The sequence below is a fragment of the Lissotriton vulgaris genome, chromosome 4_1, assembly GCF_964263255.1.
Source record: "Lissotriton vulgaris chromosome 4_1, aLisVul1.2, whole genome shotgun sequence".
NCBI lineage: Eukaryota > Metazoa > Chordata > Amphibia > Caudata > Salamandridae > Lissotriton > Lissotriton vulgaris.
Genome location: NC_141691.1, coordinates 970,571,524 through 970,586,737, shown reverse-complemented (window position 1 = coordinate 970,586,737; position 15,214 = coordinate 970,571,524). Strand labels below are relative to the sequence as shown.

Here is a 15,214-nt window from a genome sequence, read left to right as displayed (position 1 = left end):
AAAATGAAATTATAAAACAGCAAGCCTTTTTTCCATTTCACCCTACTAGCAGCAAATAATACAGATCATTCGGGTAGCACTAGATATGTCTACTCAAAACTTTGCAGACTTCGACTGCCATATTACACAAAATGGAATCTATTGCAAGTCCACAGACTCACTTATGCACTGCTTTTCTTTGCTTACTCATACAGCAGTGAAGGGCAAACGTCCTGTGATTACATTCCATTTTGCAGCTAAAGAGAAACTATTTCTTATCACTTTAAAACGTAAAGGTCTTAGAGAGGGGGGGTGGGGGGAGAGGGGGCATGACTTCTGTGCTTCACTAATGAGTCCGCTTGAATGGCTTTGAGTGGTGTTTGATGCACTCACATTGCTTTCAGAGAGCTTCCAGCTATGGACTCATCTCACCTGATTGACACATGTTCGCACTTTCCCAGTTAAACAGTATATGCACACGATTGGAGTGATTCAAAAGGTGCTCACTATAACCACTATGGCTTGTATGGACAATACTGAACAGTATCATATGCTCAATATACAATGTTTTACAGCCCTGAAAAAGCCTTAGGCCTGTGCACCAGCAGAGGCGAAACACGTCTACTATATAAAGGCTGTAAGTGGAGTATAAGGTAAGACCATTGGCGGGGTACAAGCTTGAAGGCCTATTGGAATGAGACTACCACAAAACAAATAAAAGCATTGAAAAAGCCTTAAGCCTGTGTTCCGGCAGAAGCGAAACACATGTTGGGTGTTCAGAACTTCTCAATTTACAGTACATTTAATAAACTGGGATTGCCTCAGATACATTATATCTTTAATTAGCTGTATGCAATTTTAAAAAAGTGGATCCAAGGGTGGTTACAATTTGCAATTATAGTTTTTACTGTACTGAGCAGTAGTAGCCCCATGCTCCTTCGAACGTCTCCTCTCCGCCACTATATAATAAAGAGAAAGTCTAGATTGTAGGCTCTTTTCAAAATATACACTAATGAGTCCTCTGGCTTCCTGTAACCTGTTCTGGTTGCAACACACTTCCCCTTATTTTCCGCTCCTCTTATGACCTGTTTTCAAGAAGATATTCTTCTGATCACTGTGTACAGTTTGGACCTTTGGTGCGTATTTGAAATCTTCAGTGCATTCAAGTTTTTCATGTGCAATTTTATTGGAAGTTGTACGTCTCTCGGCGACCTTGCACCAGTGCCTTGTTGTCGCCAGATAAGGATGTTCCTTCACTTTTTTATCACCCTCTGGCCCATTTGACTTCTTAATTGGACCCTTTGTGTTTACATCCGGCCTGACTCTCTTTTCTATACTTTTCCCCTGCCCCCCCCTTTAATGTTGAAGTGAAAAAAGAGCAGAGGCAGACCAGACGTGCTGAGCTGTGTCCCCTCTTTCCAATATCAGTTTTGGAGCCTCCCTGACAGATGCACCTAGAAGTACCAGGCTACAAATTTGTGAAACAATGTGTGCTTGTATGTCTCATTAAGAGAAATATTGATTGGGGCTAAGAGAACTCAATTTGGTCAGTCTATCCCAATTTGGGGAAGTGTGATTCAACTGTTTACTTTTATAAATGTTGAGGTTTACAACGGGGATTACCAATACAATGAAACCATTATTTTTGTGAAGTGGACCAAAACATATTTTGTTTTGTAGGACGCTCCTCACATCTTGCTTCCCTTTTCATCTTCTGTTATCTCCCTGGCCTTAGCAAGTTACATGCAACTCAACTATGATTGGCCCTTTTCCTCTTCATGAAATAAAGTAGGGCTAGGTTACTGAGGAGATCTGCTTAGGTGTATGGAACCAGGAGGGTATTTGTGAAATGTATCCTCACAGCAGTAAGATTTTGTGAAGAGCTGTACGCAAGCAGGACATATAGACAGGAGGGAAGCAGTCCTCCAAACAAGTTTCCACACATGGCCCTAGATACATCTTTCAGGTTCATGAATTAAACTATGGCAATTTAGCCTGCATCTGTGTCCTTTGATGAATTAATCATTAAGCTACCTCCATCTGAGCAGGATAGATATTTATTAGTAGAGCAGTCGGTTAAATTCTGCGGCAGACTTGGAGGTGGCTCACTCCAATACTCTCAGAGATACGAAGAGGTTGCAGAAATGAAAACAAGCAGATATTGCCTCTCAGGGTTTAGTGCCAGACATTTCTAATCAAGTTATCTAGAATGATTTCTTCACACATCCTACTGTGCTTGTGCATTGAATGGTGTGTCCCTCTGTGATTTTCAGGTCAGATATACTACACCTCAAATGGTGAACATGTTGGTGGGGTTAATGGAGATACAGGTATGCTACCAGCACTAGAACAGAACTGCAGGGAAAGTCTGTCTTAAAAGCCACTGGGGTGCTCCTTATTGTAACCTTAATTGATTTCAACATCCAAAATCTTCTGAATGGTTCCCTTGTAAATTCGGGGATTTTTGTGTGTTTTGGGTCAGTATCTCTACTGAGAAATCCACCGAACAGCTCACCATTATAAAGTTTCAGAAACATCAGAGGCTTGACTATCTAATGTGGCATTTTGACTTCGAAGAGTTGTGACTTAAAAAAGGGAAGTATGATGTAACATAGGACATGGGAACTTTTAGGGATATAAATCAGGGTAGAAGGCTAAGGTGGGCCCAGATAACCTCAGACTCTTTTTAAGAGTCTCCTTTTGCCAAGTGCAAAAGGGAAATTGACATCTGTACAACTGGACGTGAAGAGGTAGGAGCTGCTTGGAGGCCTTCTTGGTCAGTTCACGTACATTTGGACATTTACTTAACGCACCACCAACGTTCTCAAAGGGTCTGGTGATGAACTGGTTTGATCATGGTTGTTCCTGTGCAGCCAGGAAACTGAGGGGTGCACTAGGAACCATCCCAAGGGACCATGCTGTGGTAAAAGAGTGCAGAGGGATATATAAAGCTGACTTGGCCAGGCAAATGGCCGAGCTAAAGGAGGAGGAGTGGAGTAAGCTCATTGAGGTCTGTACCATGAAAAATAGTATCCAGTTCTGGAGTGTTGTTAACTGTCCGTTTCTGTCAGGAAAAAATTCTGAGGCCCTTGACGTACACATTACAGAAGAGGAATGGGTTAGCTATTTCCAGGAAATGTTTAGTAGTACAGCAGATACAATTTCAGCTGGTGGTGGTGGAAAGTCGTCCTTTGTGATTACAACTGATGAAGTCAGCAAGGGTGTAGCAGGGCTGTCTAGGAATAAAGTGCCTGGACCCAATGGCATCCCTCTGGACCTTTTTCTATCAAACCCTCAGTCATGAGTGCCAATCCTCCCCAATGTCATAAATGTTGAAATACAAGTGGACTTGCCAAGCACCTGGTCCCTGTCCACCACCGTTGCTGTATTAAAAAAATGTAATAGGGACAGCACCCTTTGTTATAGGCCCAAATCCCTATTAAATTCATCTGTCAAAGTGTGGGTCGTGTTTTGTTGGATAAGTTGTCCTGATGGGCAGATGATAAATGAATGGTGACAAAACGGAGCTCATGCTCCTTGGAAGTTCCATTAATACCACCATCAACCCATTCTGGCCTCCTTGCCTCGGACCTGCCCCGTGCCTAAAAATACAATCAAAAGCCTGGGCATCTGTCTGGATAAATACCTTAATTTCAACTGCCACTCAGCCAAACTCTCAGCCGCCTGCTTTGGCCTGCTAAGACTCTTGCGTAAAATCCTTCCCCCGCTACCTTTTCATGCAAGACAGATAATGGTTCAGGGTCTGATCCTAGCCCGTCTCGATTTTGGGAACGTCCTTTACCTAGGTGCTCCCCTGACGACCCTAAACAAGCTACAGATCATCCAAAACTGTGCAGCCAGAACCCTTCTCCTGATCCCCTGTCGACTCCCGGTCAAACCCAGACTGAAGGACCTCCACTGGCTCCCAGTGAGGGAAAGGGTTGAATTTAAAGCAATGTGCATTGCTCACCGAGCCTTTTGGGGAACAGGCGCTATCATTAATCAATCTTTGATAACAGCCTATCGCCTAAACAGACAACTCAGATCCGGATCTTCTTTCCTGGCCGTAACACCGAGGGTCAAGAGAGCCAGGTGTGGAGGCCGCTCGTTCTCCCACAACTCTGCCAGACTCTGGAACTCCCTCCCCCTCCAACTCAGAGCAGAGCCTAAATTACTCACCTTCCGTAAACTCCTAAAAACCCTACTATTTAACAAACCAGAATAGCCTTGAACTGTTGTGTAATAAGCGTGATGTCTGCAGCTCTAGGACGCCTGAGGGTAGCTATCACACTCTATAAATTCTCTTTTCATTTAATTTCATTTCATAACAATATCTTAACCAAAATACAATATGGTTGTCGTCCAGGGAGTTCCACAATCGACCAATGCTCAAACCTGTATATGATTGTCAACAAATATACCATTGCTTGATCAGGTAGTGTACATCTTGCATTTATGGACCTGTCAACAGAATTAAGTTAAGGGAAAGCTTATTGAGCATGGGTGTGGCCAAACAGATAGCCTTTTTCCTTTGTGAACTTCACAGGGACACCAAAGTGGTGGTGCGATTCTTGAATGATGGCCATGTTTCCCGTCAATTCCAAATCTAGAGAGGGGTGCAAAAGGGCTGTATACTAGCCCCATTTTTATTTGATCTATTGATTAACGACCTGGAGAAGGTATTAGTTAACACTCAGGTAGACTGCTCCCAGGTGGGCCTGTGAGGTCTGCAGGTACTATTATACGCTGACAATGCTGTCCTCATGGCTAATAAATCAATGGGTCTGCAAACCCTACTCAACTCCTTTGTGAAGTTCATGGAGGACCTGGACCTGTTAGTCAACAATTCGAAGTCATATGGGAAGCAGGTGGGGTCAAGTGCAAAGAAGTCCTCCAACTTCAAGGTAAGGTCCACATCAGTCCCTAAGACGAGTGCCTTTTCTTACCTACGAGTCATGCTGGACTCTAAACTAAATTGGGTCCCTGTAAGAAGCAAAAAGAAAGGGGAATTCCTAAGGGCCAATGCGGCAATCTTTAACTTTGCTTTGCGGTTGGGCAAAAAAACTGTAGGTCCTATTTTGGAGATCTATAGAGCCAAGTGTCTAGCGCAAGTTACTTATGGCAACGAAATCTGGGGTTATACTACAGTTGATAAGCTACAAAGAATCGAAAATAGGTTTTTTAAACTACTCCTTTGTGTACCCCAGAGAACTCCTACTTTTTCTGTACACAAAGAATTGGGTATGCCCTACCTGACAGATCTGCTGCTCTTTCGCCCATTATCTTATTGGCATAAAGTGTGGGGGAACAAAAAACAATATGCAGAAGGGTCTGAGGGGAAAGTATTTTAAAGACCTGCTTGCATCCTATCCCCCAATCTCACTATCAAAATCACACAGGGGATGCAGAGGACGAGAGCAGAGGACGGCCCGGGACCAGGGTTCGATTCCCGGCGCGGCAGGTTTCTGGACCAGGGTCAGCGGACTCGATAATTCTCTCGCCTCGGTGCCCACTCTGATCAGCGATCACACTCGGCAACTCTGGGCATTAGCTTGCCTCATCTTCACTAACGGCCCCACCAGACCGCCGGGGATGCCTGGTCTCACCCTGGAGATACCCATTAAGGGACCATCTCTCAGGGAAGCCAGGAAGGGTTTCGCAGCGGTCGAAGCGCCTTGGGACCCTCCGGGTAAGTAGTGCGCTATATAAATGCCTATACATTACATTACATTACATTACATTACAATATCTGTATATTCAGATGTGGTGTGGAAGGCTGGTTAGTGTCAGGAGAGTACCCATCAGCCCACCCATTGGCGGAATCTCATCATCTGGGTTTTGGTAAACTGGTATCTTACCAGGTGTCTCACTAGACGTATTGTGAGAAACACTAGTACAGGATCCACCAGTGAAAGAAGGTGAACAGGATTAGATGGTAATGCTGAAGGGAAGTTGCAGTGCTCAAAAAGTGTAGAATAGTGAAAAAGTGGTGTTTAAGATTGCCTGTTATGATGCCAAAGAAAGACTTTATTAGGGGCGGTCATCAAAACGACAAGATTAAAATACAGAGTGAAGATAGTGTGTCAAACAAATACTACTATCAGTTGATGAAACTATACGGTCAACATGTTTCAGCCTATCACGGCTTTCATCAGGACCTATAAACAACACACTACTGTAACAGTGAAAATTATATGTGAACCATGCAAATTAGACCTACCGTTAGTGAAATACTATATGGTAGTCTCAGGTCATGGTAAATAGTTCTCTCCTGAAAGAAAAAAACAAGTACAGCCAACCAAAAATAGTAAATAGAACAGACAAATACATGTTTGTGTGTATAAACTTATACCTACATTCCACATGTTTTGAAAAACTCACCCATAAATTATTATGGAGAAATCCTCACCTCGCCTGGCACTCGCTCAGGTAAAAGAGGCCCCGCTCTAGGAAGATGGGGAGGGAAAGCAAATTGTAATTGCCAGTAACATACAGTTTTCATATGTCATAATTCCCTCAATAGTGTTTATGTCTTAAAATTCATTCCTGGATGAGGTGAGCAAAGGAGACAATGACGATTTTAGCATGCCAATAAAAATCAGGGATCCCATGTTGATAAGTGAGACACTGAAGTTAAAGTGTGGGGGGACCAAGGGGACTGCTCTAATTAAAGACATCATAAATTATTGCATGGCCCTTGATTATGCCCATCATATCCCCTTGTTGAAGTATATCCGGGAAGGCTTAAGGGCTCCTGGAGGGGAGGATCTTTTCAGTGACCTGTACTCATTCAGTAGGAAGGATTTACCATGGGTCAAGCAGAACTTTTTTAGGTTCCCTGAAGTAAGAAGGGAGGAGTGAAAGTTGATGAAGCCCAGTGTACATAATATATCATTCTGAAAACCGTTAAATCTGCTGAACCATATCTTCTTGGGCTCATTAACACTAACGACTGCTTCTTACAGACATAGTTAAGTTTTGACCTATTTTATCTTCTCCTGCCCACCCTAGAGTAAAGGTGAAATCCTGGCATCATGCGGTTCTGATAGTAAGTCCCCCAGACATGATCCACTTTTTAATGTTTTGCAGTTATTGTGGGGTGCCAAGGAAGACCTACATAATCCCAATTTTAAAAATAGCAAGTTTTAAACAAGTGTGTCCCGCTTTGACTTTTTTAGCTGTGCTCTCAGGGCCCACGTTATGGTATGTCCTTGGTTTTTTAAAGGCCGCAGTTAGGCTTAGATCTAGCTGTGAGTAGCACTATGTTTTGTACAAGCCTGATGAACTCATAATTAGTAGTTATGTCAAATAGGTGTTTGATATTTACATGAATAAATTGTCAATTGCTGATATTATCTGGTTGGGAGCTCTTTTTATTGTTGTATCTTTGACTTTTATGGTTTTTATCAGAAAAGACGAATAACGTTTATTATTGATTGATTGACATGACATCAAAATAGTTTAGATATTTTCGGTCAAGGGACTCAAATTCTAGAACTACATGTACCAAAAGCCTGAAAAAGGAGTGTGACTGCCAATGCACAAATATAGATTCCACCAGGGGGTGGGGGGAGGGGTTCTCATAGATTTTGCCCACATGAAAAAATTGAAATATATTGCTGTGTAAAATTGTATTCATTTCACGTGTAAATTCCTTTAAACATATGTATTGTTCATCCCTATTGTGTTCAAATATTGCCCGAATGCATTTCGTGGCAGGCACCTTTGGGGCTTTACTTAGTATTTTCAGGCGGTGTAACCCTATAATCAACCAGTGCAATAATCTACTATATAGTTTGCAATGATTATAATGTGCAAATCAGTGTGTCATAATTACATCAGGTTTCCTGTGACTAAAAATCAATGGCTGTTTAAAAGTTAACATGACTATGGAAATTTTAGAACTGCAGATTTGGCCAGCTGAAACTTTTCCATGAGAAAAATTATGGATTGAATATTTTAATCTGCATGGTCAGAGAAGGTGCATTCATCAAATACAACATAATTCTTCTGAAATTTTGCATAAGGTTACAAAAGCTGATTACCTGAATTTCACATACACCTACAAAAAAAAACAGAAATTCACTGAAAAAAACAAAGATTAAAGTAACATAAATGGGTTCAGTATTACGATCTTAGCTTCTGGAAAAAAAAACTACAAATTCACTGAAAAAAGTTAAACGTGATTCAATAGGTGTTAAAAGACAAAAACAATTACTGAGATTCACAACTGGTAGTTTACTGAGCTAACTATAACTTGTGTCCCACCATGCTCTGCATAAGAACCTACATATTACATCACTCATGCCACGTTAAATTACATCATTGATGACATCAATTCTCAATAAGTCAAATAAGGGAATTTTAGGGCCTTTAAATACAGAAATAACTGTGCACAGAGCCTACTAGCTCCAGAGAAAGATGCCCCATTAAGTGGCTAAGCCCCATCCATGAAGTACCGTCTTCGCTCAGTGCACAAACTATAAGTAAAAACACCCACTCTAGAGACCCAAGCTACATTAAGGGAGCAAACCCTTGCTAAGCACATTCTGTGCTCCATGCACAGACTGTGCTTAGAACCTACTCTCTTTAGAGCCACAAGCCACATTGGGTGGGCAAGGCCCTACTACACACAGTCTGTGCAGAGACTGTGCATAGTGCCCACTCTGTTAAGAGACCCAAGCTGCATTTAGTTGGCAAGAGCTTACTTCAAACAGTCAGTGCTCAGTCTGCAGATGGTGCGTAGAACTCATTCTCTCTAGAGATCCAGGCCCCATTAGGTGAGCAAATCCCTACTACACACCGTCTATGTTCAGTGTGCAAACTGTGAATAGAGGTCACTCACCGCAGGCACTCAAGACCAAAGATCCACTAGGTGAGCAAGCTCACAATGAAAACATACTGAACTCTCTGCACCAATATTCATGGAGATCCCACTCTCTCCAGAAACCCAAGCTCAATGAGGTGTGCAAGGCACTACAAGGCAGATGCTGTGCTCTCTGTGCAGCTCTTCCCAGAGAGCTAACTACGTCCTCATTTCACAGCTTCCTTATGTTGCCAAGGGTCCGCTACGTACAATTAGGTAAATGTAAATGTAAATGTCATGGTACTTATAGAGCGCACTGTCACCAGACGGTCACCTTGCGGTGTCGCGTATTCAGCTTCCTAGCGCTGATACTCATACCACTGTGGAACCCCTCCTGGCTTTCCCTGTGAAGTGTCCACTCCTGGGCACCCCCAGGGTGAAGCCAGGCATCCTTAGCGCTGTTGGGGCCGGTGTGGAGGCTAAGAAAGGTATTGCCCAGAGTTGCAGCGTGGGGCCCGTGATTAAAATAGGCACTGAGGCGAGAATTAACAGGTCCGAGGATATTGAGCCCGAGACCCCGCCGAGGCGGGAATCGAACCCTGGTCTCTGGCCAGAACTCTGCATCAGGGTCTGCCGCTCTAACCATTGACCCAAAAAGGGGAATTTTACCTATGCCTCTATTAACAATTATGAAACAACACTTAATGCTAAACAGAGGGAAAACCACCATTAATCAGTTCACCCAGACATTTAATTTATGTCATTTACTTTTTTTGGGTTATATGTTGGAGAATCTTGGCTTCCGTTACCGTTTGATTATCTGATATAGTCTTAATTAGCTCTTCAATTTCTTTCTCTTCTTGACTACAAATACATTGGGCTGTCTCTATGGTATGGACCATAAGGTCCCTACTACACTTGGTGTTAATTTGACTGAAACCTTTTTTATAATCCGCGTCTTCAGTGAAGATCACCAGAATATTCTTTACCTGGAGTCCCCAAGGAATTATTCCAGCTTTAAGGTGTTTAAATAAGAAATGGCCGTGTAGTTCAGTTCGTATGTGCTTTTTTTGAAGACAGGTTAATTTATCTGCCTCATTTTGCTGTTTAGCTGAGGTACTCAGATTTATATTGGAAAAATGAGATGATTCAAGGAGACTCTGTATGTGGCTTTCCGTGAAGGACAATGTATCTTTCTCTGCCATGCTAAGCAGGAGACAAGTCTCCTGCTATAGAGTTAATCAGTTTTTTGCCTGATAAGGAAGACACTTTGTGTCAATCCCTACCCACTCGGGTAACAACCCGCACTTGAAATCAATGACAACTGATAATACTTTAAAATGCACATTTGTATGGTATGTTTATTTGTTTCTACACATTAATTGTATATATTGTTTTTCTCGCTTTTTCCTTTCAAATAATCATGGTTGGCTCAATGTGAAGTTGATAATGTATTTTCCTTGTCTTTAAATGTTAAACATATAACCCAAAAAAAGTAAATGACATAAATTAAATGTCTGGGTGAACTAATTAATAGTGGTTTTCCCTCTGTTTAGCATTAAGTGTTGTTTCATAATTGTTAATAGAGGCATAGGTACAATTCCCCTTTTTGGTACTGTAACAGGCCCTACCTACCCTCTTTCCCACAGGGCCAAACCCCTCCTTTCTCTGATGCTCTAACCATTGAGCCACACTCCTCCACTAGGTATGTTAGTAATATTTTACTGTACAATAAAAACCCTAGAAATTCACTGAAAAATCTAAAGGTTAAAGTGAATTTATAGTTAGGTCTGATATTAACATATTATTTTACATTAAAATACATTAGACATTCACTGGGGGTTCAGGCTTTTGCCTTAATGTGTTATTGTGTGTGGCAAAGGTTTCTAAATACATGTTGCATACGAGCCAGGCTGTTTGTATGCCAAGTAGGGCACCTTAATTTATTATTAGAACATGTGTGTATAAGGCTTAGAGCCTAGAATATAGTTTGAATGGTAAGTGTTTGAATGGAAAAGCTATGACAGTGTCTTAGTAAACAAGATAGATTAGGAATTTTCCATCATTCTTAGCTGTGTGTGGTGTTTATGGGCACAAGGCCATCTGGCCATGTATAGGATGATTGTGTGAGGAAGCAAAGTTGTTACAGCACTTCTGTCTATGCACTTCTGCAACCAGCATTGGTTGAGTAGAAAATAAGCAAGAAATGTGCTTAGTGAGCATTCCCCCTCCCCTCGCGATAGCACATCATTGTAAGCAAAGGCATAAAGACAAGTCAGAAAAGGGAGGGTGTAGAGTTCTATACTACACAAGAATTGTAGTATAAGGCATTATTAAAGAAGAACACAGGAGCAAGGTAGGACACAGCCTACACAGGACTTCTTCCCCAGCAACTGTCTGCACAGAAGCCAGGGAATGGAATCCTGCCAGAGTGACCAGTAGGAGAAGGTTGAGGGTAAACAATTCTAAAGTAATGAAGTAATGATATGAAACATGACACATCTTCCTCCTTAAAGGAGAACAAAACAAAATAATAAAATGATCAACATACAAAATCATCTAACCATTTAGGTTTGGAACAAATACGTTTATTGCACATATCCGCATTACTGTTCAAATCAATTTCATCAAGAGTTACAACATTCCTATTTACAATTTCAGATTCTGACGAAATACTGTTACTAGATGTCATAATGGAAGGATCAATATCATCAACATCATTTCCAGATGGAACAAGAGAGGTATTAACACCATCATTGACATTTCCCAAAGAAGAACAACTATTGCTTAATTCTGATTCCTGAGTGGTGATACTTTCTGACACAATAACACCACCATGATCCTCCTTTTCAATAGGTTGATACACATTTTCAAGAGCTTTGCAAGAAGGATAAGAAGAAGGAATAACTAAATCATTCTTTAAGTCATTCTTACCCCTGCAAACAGCAATCCTTCTAATATTCCATACTCTGCCATCATTTAGAAGGACTGCATTTCGTAAAACTTGTTTAATCAATAAAGGTTCAGAAAATTGAGATTCAACTTTTCGAACCTTCCATGGTTTTTTAACCTTTACCCACATACCAGCTTTGATATCCACAGAACCAGCACCAAACTTGTTATCAAAATTGCATTTATATTGTAGATGTTTCTCAAGGATGCTGTTTTTAACTTTGTTCATGCATACATCTAAACATGGATTTTTATGCAGCCAATCAGGATTACATTTTGTTCTAGTAGTACAGCCTCTCATTATCTCAAAATGTGCCATTTTTAATGCATTATGAATATTGGTTCTGTATGACCAAATAGCCTTGTAAAGATGAGTTTCCCAATCGGCTCCTCTGGTCTCCACCTTGTCCAGTCCACAGGTGCCGCAGCAGAAGTGTCGCCCGCCGGCCTCAGCAGCCCCTGCCCCGCCGGCCTCAGCAGCAGCCTCGGCCTCGAGGCGCCCACGAGCAACATGCACAGCTACAGTTTCATCTACTTCAACGTGCGAGGACGCGCGGAGGCAGCCCGCATGCTGCTGGCAGACCAGGGGCAGGACTGGAAGGAGGGCATTGTGACCTTTGACCTCTGGACCCAAGCAGACCTTGTGAGAACTGCGTGCTTGGGCAGCTGCCGGGTTTCAAGGATGGAGACTTTGAGCTGTACCAGTCCAACACCATCCTGCGCTACCTGGCCCTGAACCACGATCTCTACGGAAAGGACAACCATGAAGCAGCCAACATGGACATGGTCGCAGATGGCGTGGAAGACCTGCGCATGAAGTACGCCAAGATGATCTACCAGAACTACGAGGATGGAAAGGCTCCATACATTGAAAACCTGCCTAAAGATCTTCAACCCTTTGAGTGTCTCCTGTCCAAGAATCACGGTGGGAAAGGGTTCATTGTTGTAAACAAGATCTCGTATGCGGACTATGTTCTCCGGGACATCCTGCTTGCACACCAGGTGCTCGCTCCAGACTGCCTGAAGGACTTCCCTCTCCTCCGCGCATACGTTGAGCGCCTCTCTGCACGACCCAACCTCAAGGCCTTCCTGGAGTCGGATGCCCTCAAGGCGCGCCCCATCAACGGGAATGGCAAACAGTGATGCCCAGTCAAAGATGATCACTGGTGGGGGGCAGGCCACCTCAAAAGATGCCCACCTGTCCCTTGTACCCAACTAGAAATAGCCTTTACTCCCACGTGTTGGGTGACGAAGCACCCTGTAGCCGCCTGCACCTAGGCTGAGGGCTCCTTCACCAGCACTTGTCTAACTCCACTCAGGTTTCAGTTGTCTAGGGACTTGCATGGAGCTCTCCAGGGGTGAGCGTTTGTGTTGGTCTTTGGCAAGCAAAGTAGTTCAGCTCTTAGTATCTTTTGTAAACTAGGACAACTAATGGATAGTCTGAGCACGTTATCTCTTAAATGTCCATCTCTGAAGGACCGAATAATGTGAATCTTTGGGAAAATGTTTTTTGTACCATTGAAGGTAAATAAACGCTCTGAAATGTGAGTTTCCCAATCTTCCCTTTTCATTCCTGCAATTTGAATAGCAGGTTTAAGCACTTTATTAAACCTTTCACATAAACCATTACCACTTGGGTTATACAAGGAGGTGGTCCTGTGAGTAATACCAGTTCTATCAAAGTAAGATTTCGTTAATTGGACATAAACTGTACTGCGTTATCACTGATGATTTGAGTTGGAAGACCTTCCACAATAAAAACTTTATCCATGAACTTCAAAAAAAATTGACTGAGTCAACTTTATCTACTATGGTGATGCTTGTCCATCTTAAAAAAATATTAATGATAGATATTATGTATTTAGAATTGTCAACTATGGGACCAATAATGTCAATAGCAACTGTATGCCACAGACCTTCAAGAATGATGGGTTCACACATATCGGGTCTCAATGTGTTAAATACTTTATCAGAGTTGGAGCAGACAACACATTCACGAACAATTCTTTCAGCACATAAATCACCTCCTGGCCACCAATACCATTTCTTCAAATTTTGTTTGGTTTTTACAATACCACAATGGTCTTTGTGACATAATTGTAACACAGAAGTTCTTAATGACGTTGGGAAAATGGCTTTGTCTCAACGAAAATAGCACCATCCAAAACATTTAATTAATGTCTTACTTCCCAAAAAAGTTTAATATTAGTGGATAATTTACCTTTTTCTGGCCAACCTTGGTGAATGAAAGAACTGACAGAAACTAAAACACTTTCCTTCGAATACTCATTGTTCCACTTCTTCTCCACACAAAATGGACTCTCATCATGAACAAGGGCAACCTGCAAGGAATCCCATTCATTCACATTACATTCTTGCAGGTCTGAAGGGATGCGAGACAGAAAGTCTGCTATCACATTACTTTTGCCAGGAACATATTCAATCTTAAAAAGAAAAATGTGCAGCCGCATAGACATTCTTGCTATCCTGGCAGTAGCATTATATAGCCCATCAGTAGAGAGAAGTTTGGTAAGAGGTTTATGGTCAGATCTAACAATACATTCTTTGCCCCATACAAATCTGCAAAAATGTTCTAAAGCCCAAACCACTGCCAAAGTTTCTTTCTCAATTACAGAACATTTAATCTCAGGAGTAGAAAGAGCCCTGGAGGTGAACGCAAATATAGTTCTTTGCCCAATTCATCAATCTGTGAGAATACTCCACCTAGTCCTTTGTTGCTAGCATCCACAGTAATCACCGAATTGAGATCCATGTCGAAAGGACTTAACATTAGGGCATGAATTATGTCCTTTTTAATGGTGTTAAACACATGTTGCAGACCACTCAAATTTAACATTGCTCTTAAGAAGTTGTCTGATATTGAAAACTTTGCTAGAGAAACTCTTAACAAATTTTGCGTAAAACTCTACCATCCCTAAAAATGATCTAATTTCATCTTTTTTGGAAGGAGGGGGAGCTTCTTTTATGGCATCTACTAACTTGGGCTTAGTTGAAATTCCATCAGAACACAACACATGGCCAAGATATGTCACAGACTTAACACCAAATTTACATTTAGATTGTTCTATGGTCAAACCTTTTTCTTCGAGTGTACTTAAAACTTCCTCTAAAACAGTGGTGTGTTCATCTTTATCCGTCCCAAAGATGAGAATATCATCTTGAAAAAATCTCACTTTGGGATGCTTGCCAAATAGTTGATGCATAATGCGTTGAAAGATGGCAGCGGCGGAAGCCAAACCAAACGGCATTCTTTTAAACTGGAAACACCCCATGGGTGTGATGAATGCAGTAAATTGTTTGCTATCCTTATCAAGTAAAATTTAGCGATAAGCCGGAGATAAATCAATTGTAGAAAAAATAGTGGCACCATTTACAGAAGATAGCATTTCAGAAGTTTTCGGCAAAGGAAATTCATCTACAATTATGTTTTCATTTAAGTGACGAAGATCAATGCAA

The 15,214-nt window shown here is 41.8% G+C and overlaps 1 pseudogene; it reads left to right on the top strand.

Moving 5' to 3' along the window:
- The first annotated feature begins 12,248 nt into the window (after positions 1-12,248).
- LOC147722767 (glutathione S-transferase P 1 pseudogene) lies at positions 12,249-12,925 on the top strand (annotated as a pseudogene).
- The last annotated feature ends 2,289 nt before the right edge of the window (positions 12,926-15,214 follow it).